Below are 17634 nucleotides of genomic sequence, written 5' to 3'. Positions count from 1 at the left end.
CCTCTGACATCCTCCGTCTGATAGTACGGACCAACTCTGCATCCTGCTGAACTCTATGAGGTCCCAACAGCTGGGCCTCTCCAACCTCATCCCAGAGGACGGGTGTCCGACAAGGTCTACCGTACAACGCCTCAACGGTGCCATCCGGATAGCCGAATGCAAACTATTGTTGTAGGCGAACTCTACCAACGGCAGATGGTCCTCCCAACTGCCTCCAAAATCCATAACACATGATCTCGCAGTCCTCTAACGTCGAATGGTCCGCCCGACCGCCCATCCGTCTGGATGAAAAGTCAGATCAAACGGAGTGTACCCAAGGTCTGCCGCAGACTGTAACCGAGACGTAAACCGTGGATCTCTATCCGAAATGATACTCAACGGAACACCATGTAGTCTGATGATCTCCCGACAATACAGATCTGCCAATCGATCCAGGGGATCAGTCCTCCGAATCGCTAAAAAGTGCGCCGATTTGATTAATCGATCAACGATTACCCAAATCGCGTCATGGCCTCGTCGTGTCCTCGGCAACCCTACCACAAAGTCCATGGTAATGTGATCCCACTTCCACTCAGGTATAGAAATCCGCTGAAGTAATCCAGCAGGTCTCTGGTGCTCAGCCTTCACCTGCTGACAAACAAGACACCTAGCTACGAAATCCGCGATGTCTTTCCACCAGTAGGAACGCCTCAAGTCTCGATACATACGGGTCCCGCCTGGATGGATCGCAAATCGAGAACGGTGTGCCTCCTGAAGTAGCTCCTGTAAGACCGGATGAGACTGAGGTACGCATAATCTGCCTCGGAAGTATATAACACCCTCCTCGTCTCGTGTGAACTCGGTCTGCTGCCCGGAAGCTATTTGACTGCTAATGAACTGTAAATGCTGATCACCAGCCTGAGCCTCTCGGATCCTAGTCCTGATCGACGACTGAGCAACCATGGTAACCAGAATACCCTGCTCTGTCGGTCCCTGCTCCTCAAGATCTAACTCCGAGAAACTCTGAATCAAGTCCGTGACTAAAGTCCGGTGGCAAGCCAAAGTCCCTCTGGACTTCCTGCTGAGTGCATCTGCAACCACATTAATTTTCCCTGGATGGTAGCTAATGGTAAAATCGTAGTCCTTCAGAAACTCCATTCATCTCCTCTGTCGAAGATTAAACTCCTTCTGAGTGAAAATATATTTGAGACTCTTATGATCAGTGAGAATCTCAAATGTGATACCGTATAAATGATGTCGTCATAGCTTCAGAGCAAAGATGATGGCAGCTAACTCCAGGTCATGAACTGGATAATTTTTCTTATGCTCCTTCACCTGACGAGAAGCATAAGAGACTACTCTGCCGTTTGGTACTAGCCAAACGAAGAGACGACGGTGTAAAGTACAAATCCATCCTCTCCGTAAGGTAAAATCAAAGCGAGGTCGACACTAATCTCCGCCTCGAAAGTCGGTCTCGCATTCTCGAGCTATACGAACTTCACGCCTTCCGGTAAGACGTGTCGGCATAGCAATACGCGAGAAGCCCTCGACAAAGCGTCGGTAATATCCGCCAATCCTGTGGATCTCTGAATCGACTTGACCGCCCCAACCGGTGATGACCTCGATCTTCGAGGATCAATCAAATACCTCGCTAGAAACCACGTGTCCCGAAAACCAATCGAGGATAGCCGAATGCACACTTGTCAACTTCGCGGTGATGTCGTCGAAGAATCTCCAAGATCGTGCGAAGATGTTGGCTCCTCCTCGGAACGAGTAGACCAATATGTCATCAATGAAAGCGATAACAAACTGATCCAGATACTCCAGAAGATGCGGTTCATCAAGTCCATAAACACCGCTAGAGCATTGGTAAGCCCAAATGGCATTACCAAAACTCATAATGACCGATCCGTACGGAAAGTCGCTCGGATATCGAATCTCGATTCTCAATCGATGATATCCGGATCGCAGGATCAAACTTAGAATACATCGATGTACCTCGGTGATCAAACAAATCCTCGATCCGTGGTAATGGATATTTATTTAGATGGTCACCATTCACCTGCCTGTAGTCAATACACAACCTCATAGTACCATCCTTTTCTTGACAAACAATACCGCCCCATGGTGAAACACTAGGACGAATAAATCCCCTATCCAAAAGTTCAACTTTCAGTTGCTCAACTCTTTTGGTGTCATACGATACGGAGCTTTCGATGTCGGCGCGGTTCCCGGAATCAGCTCAATAGCGAACTCCACTTGCCTTCTGGGAGGCAAACCTGGCAGCTCCTCTGGAAATACATCTGGGTACTCCCGGACTACAGGAACATCGGAGAGCTGCGAACTACTACTGTTCTCAGTACTGATCAACGATAACAGAAAACCATGACAGCCGTGCGACAGCAGCTTCTACGCCTGAATCGCCGAAATAATCGAGATACCGTCATCTCTGATGCCAGTGAAACTCCACGAGGGTTGGTTCGGAGGCTAGAAGGTGACCACCCTCGTCTGGCAATCAACGGTAGCATGATAAACTGACAGCCAATCCATGCCAAGTATGACATCAAACTCAACCATCTCCAATACTAGAAGATCTACCGTAAGTATCATGTTGCCAAAGTCTAACGGGCAACCTCTGATCTCCTGGGTGACTTCTAAAGTATCACCGGACGGTAACGAGACAGTCAATCGCTGGGGTCTGCAAGTAAGTAATCTACCAATCTCTCGCATAAAGGTACGGGATATAAAAGAGTGCGAACTATCAGTATCAATCAAAATATCAGCGAAAAATGCATAAATGGAAATCATACCGCGGAAAACGGATCCGTCAGCTCGCTGCGCATCCTCCCTGGTAATCGCATGAACTCGTCCAGTCTCTGGCGGAGGAGGAGGAGGTAACGCTGCCAGCGACTGCTACGACTGGGCAGAAGCCTGCCACTGAGGCGCTGCTGGACTATGTGCCAGATAAGACTGAGGATGGGGACTGATACTGTGCAGCTGACTGGGACTGAGTCTGGTACTGCCCCTGAGTCGGATAATAAGGTCCTGAAACAAAACTCTGGGGTGCTACAGAAGCACTGGAGTACTGTCCAAGCATGCCAAATGCTGCTGCTGCTGAGGGAGCTGCTCCCTGCTGACGCTGTGAGGGTGTGAATCTCCGCCCTCCTCGTCGAGACACTGACTGACTAGACTGTCCCCTCTGCTCTGACCCTCCGGAAACCGTGTGCTGAGCCTTCAGCTGACAATCTCGGCTCTGGTGCCCAGGCAGTTTGCAATAAAAGTAAACTGACTGTTCCAGAGTGCAGGCTGAAGTGATGTGGTCTCTGGAACCACATCGGAAACACTGTATATCGCTGGTGGACTGTTTCTGATCCTGCCGAGGAGACCGGAAACGTCCTGAGGAAGACTGTCCTGACTTCTGAGGCCTATGAGAAACGCCAGAAGAACTCTGACCTGATCGTCTGCGACTACTCTGATGCTGTCCTGTCGCCTGTGTCTGCTGGACCTGCCCTAATGTTTGACCCGTATACTTTCTTTTCCTATCCGGATATGCTGTCTACCGAGCTAAGTCTATCATCAAAGCTCGATTCAATGCATCAGAGTAAGATGTAATCCCTAATCCGACAAGCTGTACATGCAGATAACCATCCAATCCCTGTATAAACTACATCATGCGAGTTCTGTCCTCCGCAACTAACTCTGAACAAAACTGAACCAACCGGAGAAATTCAGTATTATACTCGGTCACTGAGCGATTATTCTGCCTCAGACTCATAAAATCCTGTCGGCGAACCATCTGATAGGACAGTGGAAAGAAATGGCTCTCAAAAGCCTCTCTGAACCTGGTCCATGTGACGTTGCGCTCACCAATAATAGAACGCTGAGAAACCCACCAGGCATTAGCTTCAGCTCTGCTTTCTCCCACTCGGAGCAAACCATATAGAAGAAAGTCTGCTCCATACTCTCTATCCATGACAGAGCCATACTCGGATCGAGATCTCCGCGTAAAAGAATGAAACGAGTCTTCATCGACTCAGTCAGTGTTGGAATCCTAGCTCGTGGCAATATCGATGAACCGTGGGACTACCGCAGAACTGGTGAAAACACTGAGCCGATACTGTGTGGTACCAAATAAACCTAAGAGAAACTCCGTCAGATATATCTGGGAACATAAGCCGCAATGGTACCGCCTGGGAACAAAAGTGGTGGCAATCTGAGGTACGGAGGTAATGGTACGGATATGGTGCATTGCCATCAGAGGCACTGGGGCACATGTACTCGTGCCTGCACACTGTAGGTCCGGTGGCGGTGGTCTGAGTACGTCCGAGGTCGCTCTGAGCAAATGTCTGCACGCCAATGGTACACCTGATGGTACCATAAATACGGTAGGAGTGGATACCGTCGGTGTGGCCAAAGTAGGTATCTCTACAGGAGCTATCGGGATTTGAGAGCCCGATACTCCCGCTGCATCCTGAGTCTGTCCCTGACTGACAGGCTCACTAACAGTGAGCATCTCTGGCATATCCAGAGATCCCGTGATCCTCACACGTGGTCGTCCAGCACCACGTCTCGCAGCAATACGAGTAGATCGTCTCATATCTGTTAAATTAAATTACAAATATCAATACCAATATAATAAACATAAAATAACAACATACTTATTTGCAGTCTAGAGATGTTCCGTCGCTGTCCAGTCCCCAATTTGACCTCAAAATTTCGAACGTACATATCGCCGGAAATCCAAATAAATCCGAAACATAACCATATCGAAAATCCGATAATATGCAGTTTGACTCGCAAATCTGGCTAACCCAAATATCCAGAATACCAACAACAGGTATCCGATAAATCTCCAGAACACCAAAAACAGATATCATAACCCGCTCTGATACCAAATAAATTGGTATTAGATAATTCCCGAAAATCCAAAATACGAAACAAAAGATCGTAAAACTGTGCTCTGATATTACTAAATTGTCACGCCCCAGAGGAATCCCCGTCCGAAGAAATTTCGGCAACATCTCCCCTGTACGACGGACAATCTGAAACTTTCTACATATCTCCATACCTCAGCCACATGCGGCTGAAATAATAACAATAAATATAACACAACCACAAACATCCACGCAGTTATATATAATCAAACAAAGCAGTAATACTCTGACTCGAAAACCACCCTACTCAACTACACTCGTAAAACTCAAATCCGACGAAACTCACCTCTTATGCCGACCCGACAGACATGTAGTAGAATAAGACCAAATAAAATCCATCGACATCACAATAATAAATACAACGTCCAAGTATCAAATAAATCAAGTCTAAACATAGACAAACGAGAAGAAAACTCAAAAATCAATCAATCCTCGAGGTCTGCAGGGGATCTAGCACTACGTGCAGTGGGGACTAGCGACTGGAACTCCCTCCTGACAGCATCAACCTGAAAATAACAACAATGGAGGCGGGGTGAGTCCAACACTCAGCAGGTACAGTTTGTTGGGATCTTAGATGGCTAGATGGCTACAGTTGGTAGGGCTATGACGACCGTGCACTCAGCAACACTACTCCTGATGAGTGATCGAGTGGACGGGATGTTGTCGGAGTACATACATACTCTTACCCCAAATCATAAATGGGGGAGCGCAATACTCTCATCTCCCGGTACGCTATGACGGGGAGTAATCTCTAACGTGCTACACGCTGCGTCACACTACCCCTGAGCGAATCAACGGAGCACCGGGCTACCCATGAGCGTCACAACGGAGTACCGAACAGTGATGAAAACTGACAAAGTGCTCGACAATAATGGAGCAATCTATCGCACAGCATGCGATCATGCAAATGGTGCATGTCACTAAACATGGTAATATACTAAACCAAACCCTGGACATATAACAATAGGCACCATAGTGAATAAATCATATCAAGATATACTGATCAATAAGGTATCAAACCTAGGTCCTGAACATGTGAAACATGGTTATATCACTACCCATGAGCATGATAGATCAGGTACAAGATCAATACGAGATACAAACAAACAATCAATCAAACAGGTAACATGTATTGGGCAGTGATTAATCGAAATAAATAGGAAACACAATTAATGCAACATATTATTTTCATTACTAAGCATATCAAAGACAATAAGTCAAAAGTACCCGCCTCCAATAGGAAATGTCCAATCTGGTTCGAACACGACGTCGAGATACTCGTCTCGCGTCAAGGTCCTGTGATACCAACAGAGATATATTTTATTTAGCTAAAATTCCAATGAATTGCTAGATAAAATTCTCAACACAACTTAGGACAAAACCCTAAGTCATAATCATTAACTTACCTAATTAAATACATATAATTTAGTTACTCAACCTGTATCAAATAACTAAATCAAACTCTTAATTCAATTAGGAAAATCCTAATTATTGATTAACCTTAATTGATCATCAATTAACTTATCCACATCAAAATCTAAATCCACCAACCGAATACCCCACTGCACAGAACCTAATCAGCCGACACATGAATAATCATCTAACAAAATCAAGTACACTATGATCTACAACTAAGCATATGTTTAATCCGTAGACCACATCATCTCAATACGTACCAAGATTCTCACTCCTTACCTAACTTCACAGCCACTGTTTTGAACTGGAATCAAAGAGTTGATACCGGGAATTGCGCCGCTAAGGGCTGTTGGCTGCTGTAAACAATACAAACAAACAAAAATCAAAAATTTCCTACCAAACCATGTTCCCAAACGGACCCAAATCAAAATCCAAATACCTAACATGCCTTACCTACTCGTCACCCTTTGTTTCCTCTCTGCTGGCGACTGGTGGCGAAGAAGAAAGACCCGCCAGTGGAGTCTAAAGCACGACAGAAGGTTGCTGGACCTTAGCGTCGACAGTGGACGTTGGGGCAGAGGGTAGAAGAAGAAAGAAAGGCTCGGGAAGAGAGTGAAGATGAGGCCGGCGTTAGGGCACAGGTAACGACGGCCGGCGTTGGGGCACAAGATAGTGGCGAGAGGGCACTGCAAGTGAGCAAGGGCTCAGCTAGGGTACGGGGTGGCCGGCGGTGGCGCCGGCTCTGTGCAGTGGCGCTTGGCGTCACGGCGGCAGTGAGGAGGGGGCGTCGGCGATTAGGGCAAGGAGGAGAGCAGGGTGTGCGCACGAGGGAGATGAGGAGAAAGCAGAAAAGGAGGTGGCCGAGGGGTTTAAAACTTCAGCGAGGAAGAAACCGCCAGCCGGCAGTTAGGGCTCGACGTCGGCACCTAGGGCTCGGGAGTGAGGGAGAAGAGAGGCGCGCAGGGGGTTTTTTTCGGCGAGAAAGAAAAATATAAAGAAATTAAGAAAAAGGAAATCTAATTATAAACATTTCCTCGCTTAAATGGATAGCCTAAACAGGCTTTTCCCGGACCCTGTTTTTATCCTCGTTAACTCGTCCGTACGAGCTCCGAAAAATTTCTGAAAAATTTCAAAAAATTCCTTTATTCATATTCGCCTATTTTTCGATATTTTACATAGATAATTTAATTTAACTATCACAACCGACCAATAATGGTTCATCTATGACACTCAACACTTCATGAAATTTACGATATATTTCATCAACACCTGGTACTTCGGGCTCCTCCAACGACGATGTTTTAGTAGCAAACATTTGTTCACCTGTTGGCAGAAAACTAGAACTTGCACCAAGCGTTTCAGGAATAAAATTCTGACCTACTACATCAATTATCATCCTCTGATATGAATTTAATAGTTCATAATAACTCCGATCCCCACTAACAAAGGCTTGGAAATTTCGTTCATAATCCTCATCAGATATGAACGGTTCATCATGACATGTCCAATTATAATAATTTGGGGTAAAACCAAATCTACAAAGATGTTCTTCAACTTTATTGGTGGGTAAAAATTTTCTGTTGTGACACTTTCTACGCGGACACCTTATCTTCTTGTCATCCATATACATAACTTGACTAGATACAAAATTCAAACATTGTCTCAGGTCAGTGATAAACTCATTAATTAATCCCCGACGATCAGGCAAATTCTTGTTATACATCCAACTTCTTTAATTCTACATTTTACCTATTTTCAGATATTTAGTTAAACATTATTAAAAGTTACTACAAATAAATCTTATCATTGAAGACAAAGCAACAAAAAGCATCTTATCAAAATGAGGGAACACACATATGTATAATATATTACTAGTAATAATGTAAAATGAAGCACAAGAAGATTGTGTTTGGATTTATTATGATTAATCAACTATAACATAATTATTTATAGGAACTCTTATGTAAACATTAGATCTATTACAATTAATCAATTATAACATAATTATTTACAATTAACTTTATATACAAATAAGTAAATTTATATAAATGAACTTAGGAATATCGAACAGAACAAATACGGCTGTCTTCAACTACACTAAGATCACGACAAATTGAGACATACACAAACAACATTATGAATTCAGATAGTACCTTCCAAATTTTAAATAAAAAATGAAACAATAATAAACCTCGTGTTGCCGCGGCTACCAAGGGCAGTCGTGGCCATCCACTGCCACCATGGGCAGCCGCATCCCCCGCGTCCAGCCGCGACCACAGTGGCCAGTCGTAGCCACCCTACGTGTGCAACAATGGCCACACCCGGCCACGGCCAGATTTGGCCAACCGCTGCCAGGCCCGGCCACGCGGCCACCCGTAGCCAAACATGGCCACCCCCCGCAGTCAAACGTGGCCACCTGCAGCCAAACGCGGCGAGCCACGCGGCGTGGACCAGAGTCGGCCAGCCACGCGGCACGGACCAGAGTCGGCCAGCCACGCGACGGTGGCCAGACTCGATCAGCCACGCAACAACGACCAAACTCGACCAGGCCACGACCAATCGCGCCTGGCAACAGCCGCCCATGCCTGGCAACGTCCACTCGGCCAGACGCAACCAGAGAGGGGAAAGGGGAGATGGGGGAGGTCGAGAGAGGAGATGGGCATACCGACACTCGCTTCCGCAGTCGGATATCAACATCGTCGCCGGAGATCAACGACGCCGTCGAACAAAATCCTGGAACAGATCTGGGAATGGGGTAGCGAGGAAAAGAAAGCAAAGGAAAGAAGCAACATGAGATGAATTAAATCTAAATCTATGATTTTTCTTGCATCAACAATTTTTTGTTGCCAATTTCGTCCCTAAAATTGGGATGAAACCCTGATTCGTCCCTAAATCTGGGATGAATGTTGGATTCGTCCCAAAATTGAAAAAAAAAAAAATTTAAAAAGAGGAAAACATTGGAAGGCTTAAATATAGACCTAGAGACATCAGAATTTCATGAAACAAGTTTCTGTGTGTTCGTATCATTCTCATGATCGTAATAATGTCCTCATAAATAATTTTGACCTAATTTATTGATTGTTGAGAATTTTTAATTGAAATTTGACCTAATTCGGGTTAAAAAATCGCCACTTAAAACATTATGTTAAAATTATGGATGAAGATGTTTTTACGAGGAGAACGATACGAACTTATAAAAATTTGTTTCATGAAATTCCGATGTCTCTAAGTCCATATTTAATATTTCGACCACATATATAAACATGCGTTGAACGATAACTTTTTAATTAGTATTAAACTATATATGTTTTAATAAATATGGATCTAAACGTATCGAAATTTCATGAAAGAAGTTTCTATGTGTTCGTATCGTTCTCCTGATTGTAATAATGTCCTCATAAATAATTTTAACCTAATATCTTGAATGTTGAAAATTTTTAATCCGAATTTGACCTAATTCGAGTTAGAAAATTGTCATACTCAAAATATTACTTCAAAATTATGGATGATGACATATTTACGATCAGGAGAACGACACGAACTCATAAAAACTTGTTTCATGAAATTCCGATGTCTCTAGGTGTATATGTAAAATTAAAAAAGAAAAAAAAAAGAAAATCTTACATATGGACCTACAGACATCAAAATTTCATGAAACAAATTTTTATGAGTTCGTATCGTTCTCCTGATCATAAATATATCATCATCCATAATTTTGAAATAATATTTTGAGTGTAGCGATTGGAATCATCCCAAATTAAAAAAGGAAAAAAAAATCAAAATCTTACATATGGACCTAGAGACATCGGAATTTCATGAAACAAATTTTTATGAATTCGTATCGTTCTCCTGATCGTAAATATATCATCATCCATAATTTTGAAATAATATTTTGAGTGTAGCAATTTTCTAATCCAAATTAGGTCAAATTCGGATTAAAAATTCACAACAATCAATATATTAGATCAAAATTATTTATGAGGACATTATTACGATCAAGAGAACGATATGAACATATAAAAAAAATTTCATGAAATTCCGATATCTCTATGTCAATATTTAAAATTTCGACCACATATATACGAACACGCGTTGAACAATAACTTTTTAGATAGTATTAAACTATATATGTTTTAATAAATATGGACCTAAAGATATTGAAATTTCATGAAAAAAATTTCTGTATGTTCATATCGTTCTCCTAATCGCAATAATATCCTCATAAATAATTTTGACCTAATATATTGAATGTTAGAAATTTATAATCCGAATTTGACCTAATTCAAGTTAAGAAATCACCATACTCAAAATATTATTTCAAAATTATGGATAATGACATATTTACAATCAGAAAAACGATACAAACTCATAGAAACTTGTTTAATGAAATTCAGATGTCTCTAAGTCTATATTTAAGTCTTCCAATTTTTTTACTTTTTTAAAAAAAAATTAATTCTGGGACGAATCCATAAAATTCTGATGTCTCTAGATCAACATTTAAGCCTTCCAATTTTTTTTTCTTATTTTTTTATTTTTAATTCTGAGACGAATCTTGGAATCGTCCCAAAATTGAGAATGAATCCAAGATTCATCCCAAAATTATAGGACGAATTTAGCAACAAAAATATAATTTATTGGTAACTTGAAACGAAATTATTTTATTACAGATTTCGTTTGTCCCTAAATCATTATTTTTTTTTTAGTGCATATGGCAGCACGACGTGGAGGAGGGCAAAACAAGTATTAGATATGTGATTTAATAATTTTGAACGACAACTTCAACTACTACGTGGTTCATTAATTTGCCGAAGATTTTATATAAGACTATTAAAATTAATATAAATATATGAGGAGATATAGTTTACTCACCGAATAATATTTTTCCAATTCCTCCCATGCCAACTTGCATGCAAAACGAGTATAATACTTTTTTTCTCTTCTTTCTTCCCATAGTTCCATGGATAAGTATAATCATGTTAAACTCATCCTCAATTCTTCTAGCTAAGTTGGGACATCTCATTCCGTAGGAAAGTTTGTTCACTGTAAAAAAAACATTTCTGGATTTTATTTCCAATTTCCCTAAGCTGTAAGATTGAGAAAAAAAAATAACATAAACTAAGGAGAAAAAGGGAGAAAGAATAAGTACCAAGGCTTGCTTTTGGATCGAAAGGGTTATGCGGCTCAGAATCGTGTCGATCTGCCTCAGCCTACTGCAGTCGCAGGACTCAATAGCCTGCCGATCGCCAGCCAAAACTGGGAGTGGAGGATCAGAGGAGGCTGGGATCGGAATGGGAACAGCAAGAGAATAGGGTTCGGAAAAGAGCGAGAGGAAAACAAAGGGGCGGCGGCGCTGAGGTTGTCATGTGAAACCGATTTATAGGGTAATGAAATGGGATACCGGGTCTGTATACAAAATGCGGGTTGATGGTGTCGGATCCACCCAACAAGTAGATTTTGATATAAGCTCGAAACAAATTCACATCAAGCTCCACCTGAACGTGTATTTATGTTTCTTTATATTCGCTAACAAATATTTCACCATGCTATTTAACTTAGGCTCACTAAACATTACACTTCTCAAAGGATTCCATTAAACTAATTAGCAGTACGACAGTCATTATCATGACGATTTTTTATCAAAAATTTATTTACCCAACAGATTAAAAAGATACATTAAAAATAATAATATTTCTTTTTTATCTTTCCAACCAACCTTCTTAATCTCTCTTTTCTATATCAACCTAATCTGGAGTTGATATTTTTTAAAATAAATTTAAATTAGACCTAATATTTTTTGATATCATATATGTTAGGTTTGATATAGAAAATATAAAACCCACGCTGGGTCCTAATATGATCAAGCATAAATTTAAAATTTTTTCATATAAGATCCTTGTATTAAAAATAAGCTTGGAATTTAAAAGGTTGAAGAGATCTTTTTTTTTTTTTTTGGCAGTTTTAAAAGTAGGAGGTGTCCGTTCCTTTTCCATTAAAAAAACCGTTATAATGAAATCTCACATTCAGCCATTCTGAATTCAGTACCGGGAGATAGAAATAAGTTAAAATTACTAATTATTTTTTTTCTCAATTTATCATTTTTTAAAAATCACTATTAAATTTGAAAATATTGATTACAAATTACCGGCCAAATATTTCTTTTTGATGTTTTTAAAAGTTAATTTATATTGATATTAACTTACCCCGATATTAATATTAATTTATTGGAAAAAAGTCTTAAAATATTAATTTTTACTAGCAACCTATTTAAAATTTAATTTTCTCTTTCACATTAAAAATAATTATGATTATATATAATAAATCCATATATTTGCAGGAATTTAATATCATATCCTACATATAAATAAATTAAAAATAGTGAATTATCTAAACATGATAAAAAAACAATATCGTGTTATATAAAAATCAATGTTAGATAATTAATAAGTAGGTGTCCCAAAAAAAAAAATCTAGATAGTGTATTTAAAATATCCATACCATTTTCACTGAGAGTCGTCTCCGGCTACAGAGTAATTTACTAGATTAGTGTATAACATCTTTTATGTTTATTTATAACTATCGACCACATTCTTATGCCTTTTAAGATATTAATTTTCATTTATTAAAATTACCAGCTAACATTTTGGTTGATAATTTTATGAAATTTGGCTTGGAATTTTTTTTAAAAAAAAAAATCTTGTGCCAAATTCTTGTGTTGTTTTTGTGTAAAAAATATTAAACATTAAACAAATTTAGTTGGTAAACTATGACTAATCTTCACCCTATGTCTACTACACACATTGTGATTATAGGTATATATGTAAATAAGACTAACAAGGCCAATACCTATATACATAAATAAACTCTGACATGGTTTTGTTGTTTTTATAATTTAGTGATACACAAAGCATGCGTTCCCTATCATGTTTCATAGATTTAGTATTTGTTATCAAATTTTCTTGATTGATTTACATAGTTTATCATACCATTAAAACTTTGAACATTATAGAGATTACACAATCTTTTTGTTGTGCTTCAATTTTCTCTAAGCGAACCTCCCCTCTTTTTTTTATCATTTCCTTTTTGTTCTTATGAACGTGTCTTATTTTATAGATATCCTTTTTTTTTTGCTCTATTTTAAAATGTTTATGTTATATCATTTTAATTACTATTTCCGCTTTCCTTTCTTGAGTTAACTTTACATGTCATTTTTACTTGTAAATACGTTCATGTGTCTCTTTGACACGGAACTATTTAACCTAATATCCATTTTATTTTTTATGTTTTTTATTGTTGTAATTTTGTTCTGTATTTCTCCAAGCACAAAATTGACTAAACTTCACATTTAAGTATATTGTTGAGCCCCACATTCCACCGCATTTACTCTAGTTTCTCATCTCCAAATTTTCCATCCAAGTCTCTTGTAACGGTTTTGGTCAAAGCTATTTTAAATTATAAAAGTTTTAGTGCAGTAGATCCTTTCTACAAAAACTAAATTATTTTTTCGCAAGACAGCACATTATATGGTTCCAGATGGTGTGCCCACTTTGATGATCTCTAATTCTTGTAGCAAATTTGTTTAAAAATATTCTAAGTTATATAAATTTTACTTAAAATTGCTACAACTACGGCTTAACCATTAGATCCATAATACAACTCTAAAGTAGTTCTTTTTAATGAAAAAAAAAAAAAATCTTACATACTTTTGCTCGACTAGTCCTTTCATTTTCTCTTGCCCAATTTAATAATCTTTGACCAAATATGCTCCAATGGCAAAAAGTGATCAAATTTCATATGCAAGAATGTCATCGAGTCTCAAGCACCCCCACTAAGTCTATCCATATTTTTGTCTCCAAATTATTCATCCTAGTTCTCTGTGTAAATTTTTATCAACACTTCAATTTCAAAATTGTAGTAGTTTTGATCAAAACTACTATAACTATATGTTTTACTTTAGGTCCTTGAAAAGTACTAATAGCAGTAGTTGTTGTTCCCTTTTTTTCATGGACTCACATGTTTATGTTGAAATCCTATCTTATATTGAGAGTTTTGAGTGATAATAGGTACCCTCATCCATTAGGCAAAACATAAATAGAAAATCAAATTGTTAGCTTAAATCATAAAAGAATATCAAATTATGTAGAATTTCATAATCGACAATTTGACTTTAATAATACACCACGAGAAAATGATGAACTGTTATATGAGCTAATGAATAAGAAAGATTATTATGATCTAGAATTCGGGAATGATTATTTTCATTATACAGTCCTGTATAGTCTTGGAAAAGAATCTCTAGTTAGAGTAATCACTCAGTAGATTTCTTATCTATCTAATCTTTAATTAAAATTTTCATTTATCTAACTTCTAGTTAGGATTTTTCACCTGCTTAACCTCCAATTAGAATTTTCTCTTCACTATACAATCTTAGACAAAGAACCTTCAGTTGGGAATAGTCACTCAGTAGATTTTTAATCTGCCTAACCTCCAGCTAGAACTTTCACTTGTCTAACATCTAGTTAAGGCTTCTCACATGTCTAACCTCCAGTTAGAATTTTTCCTTGCCTAACCTCTGTTAGTGCATGGAGCACCAGATAATCGAACCTAATTTTGATGATTGGCAAATGTTCAAAGTTAAGGTTAATTGTTATCTAACAAACTTATCTGAATATGTATAAAAGTCCTAAGTGATCTTAGGTAAAGTGAAAGTCTTAGTTGAGGCTAGGCAAAGAAAGTTCTAGTAGACACTAGGCAGGGGTAAAGTCCTAGTTGCGACTAGGCACTAGTTAGGATTTTCCCTTACCTAACCTCTATTGGTGCATGAAGCACTAGATAATCGAATCTAATTTTGATGATTGCCAAACGTTCAAAATTAAGGTCAATTGTTATCTAACAAACTTATTTGAGTATGCATAAAAGTTCTAAATAATCTTAAGCAAAGTGAAAGTCTTAGTTGAGGCTAGGCAAAGAAAGTCCTAGTAGACACTAGGCAGGGGTAAAGTCTTAGTTGCGACTAGGCAATGAAGTCCTAGTCCATGGGACTGGACAAAGTCTTGGCAGATCGATGACGTCAAATAAAATCCTATGGTGGAGGACACTAGGTGAAGTCCTGGGGTCGCAGACACTAAGCGGAAAATCATAAAGTTGAGGGCACTAAGTGAAAGTCCTGAAGTCTTGGATGCTGAGCAAAAGTTCATACGATCTGAAGGACCAGTTTGACAAAAGATAATCTCTCCTGAGAGGAGTAGGTGAGGACGCGTTCCCCAAAGAGAGAACAATAGAAGTCAGTCTGACCTATAGTTTTAATGAAACTCAAAGTCAAAACTGGTCAGTTCATAGACTATCAAAATTCACTTTATTTTATATATTATTGTTTGTCTTTTCTAACTCTGTGGTGTAGGTGATTAAAAGTGAAGGTTGGTTGGAAAAAGGTTGTCCAGGCACTTGGGAGGGTTTAAAGCGCTCGGATGTCCAGGTGCCCAGGGGTGGTTTGAGCGCCCGAGATTGGACCAAGTGGGAGACCTCAAGCGTTGAGGTGGCACACGCTGATTCATCGGCCTACGTTGTTGGTGCAGGGAGCACCAGATGATCGAACATATATTTTGATTATGGCAAAGAGGTTCAAAAAGCTGTCTTGTGATCTAACAAGTGTGAGTGAGTTTACAGAAAAGTCCTCAGTGATCTTAGGCAAAGGAAAAGTCCTAGTTGAGGCTAGGCAAGTGTAAAATTCTAGCTGTGGTTAGGTAACGAAGTTCTGGTTTAGAGTACTGGGCAAAGTCTTGGTGGGTCAAGACTTTGGACGAAATCCTAGAATTGAGGACTCTAGGTGAAAATCCTGAGGGTCGCGGACACTAGGTGGAAGACTGGACAGGTCGTGGAATAGATGTTCAACATAAAGTCCTGAAGTCTCGGATGCTGAGCAAAAATATAGACGATCTGAAGAACCAGTCTAATAAAAGATAATTTCTCTTAAGAGGAATAAATGAGGGCGCGTTCTCTGAATAAGAAACCGTAGCCGTTAGTGTCCGACTTAAAGTTTTTGTTAAATATCTTACTCACTGTGATATTTTTCCAACACTTTCCATGCTAACTTACACGTAAAAAGAGAGAATATTTTTTTTCCTTTTCTTTTTTCCCCTAGCTCGATGGATAAGCATAATCATGGTAAACTCATCCTCAATTCTTCTAGCAAGTTGGAACATCTCACTTCATAAAAAAAGTTTGCTTACTGTCAAAAAAAAAACACATTTCTAAGTTTTATTGCCAATTTCCCTCAATTGTCTCATGAAAAAAAAATGAACTAAGGGAAAGAGAGAGAGAATGAGTACTTGGATCGTAAGGGTTACGCGGCTCAAAATCATGTCGATCTATCTCAACCTACTTCACTCGTAAGCCTCAACAGGCTGTCGATCGACTGCCAGAAGCTGTCGTGGGAGGATAAGATCGAAATGGGAACAACGAAGGGAATACAGTTTGGAGAAGAACGAGAGAAAAAAGAGAAGTGGCAGCGCTGAGATTGCTTTGTGAAACAAAATTAGAATAATGAAATGAGATCTCGGGTTAAAATACGAGTTGACGGTGTCGGATCCACCAACCAATAGATTCTGATTTAAACTCGAAACATATTCACACCAAACTCATTACCTAGATTTTTTTTTTTTAAGCTCGAAACAGATTGTATGTTTATTTATTTTTTTATTTAAATTTATTTGTTATAAATTTTATGAGCTCAAGTTGGATTTGAATTTTTTTATAGAGCTTAAGTTATGATATTATAGATTGGTTAGCAAACATATTAAATTTATAATTTTTTTATTTATGATATATTATAGATAATTCAAGATAGTAAAAAAAATATATAATAAATTTTGTGTACGTGGATAAAAAATAGAAAAAAATTATAATTAAAATTTAGACAAAATATGTATAGTTATAAATTATCTATTACTTTTATTTATGAATTTTAATGGGCTGAGCTAATTTTTTAAAACTTATTTATTATTAAATGAACATAAATATTTTTTTATCGAATCAAATGCTAAATTTATTTATAAATGTCTTAGCATGAACACATGTAATAATCAGGATCAAGACAATAAGACGTGTGTTTATGAGTCATACCAAGCACAATGTTTAGCCTGTCAACTCAAACCATGCCATGTTGGACGCTCATATGATAAATTTTCTTAATATTCTATGTCACTTTACATATTATCCACTAAGTCTCGCAAAGCTTAGTCACAAAACTTAGAGGGGAAGGAGTAAGGTAGAGGTAAATTTTAATCTTTAAGTCAATTTATTTATTTAT

General features: G+C 38.7%; 1 long non-coding RNA gene across 1 annotated transcript; it reads right to left on the bottom strand.

Moving 5' to 3' along the window:
- Window positions 1–8313: 8313 nt before the first annotated feature.
- On the bottom strand, window positions 8314–11684 carry LOC122012269. The gene is made up of 3 exons (XR_006120174.1): window positions 11476–11684; window positions 11199–11369; window positions 8314–9073 (listed from the first exon to the last, which is right to left on the bottom strand). It is a non-coding gene; the product is annotated as an uncharacterized LOC122012269 (long non-coding RNA).
- Window positions 11685–17634: the final 5950 nt, after the last annotated feature.

This window comes from Zingiber officinale, chromosome 1A (genome assembly GCF_018446385.1).
Source record: "Zingiber officinale cultivar Zhangliang chromosome 1A, Zo_v1.1, whole genome shotgun sequence".
NCBI lineage: Eukaryota > Viridiplantae > Streptophyta > Magnoliopsida > Zingiberales > Zingiberaceae > Zingiber > Zingiber officinale.
Note: the sequence above shows the minus strand (reverse complement) of the source record. Positions and strands in the feature narration are given on the sequence as shown.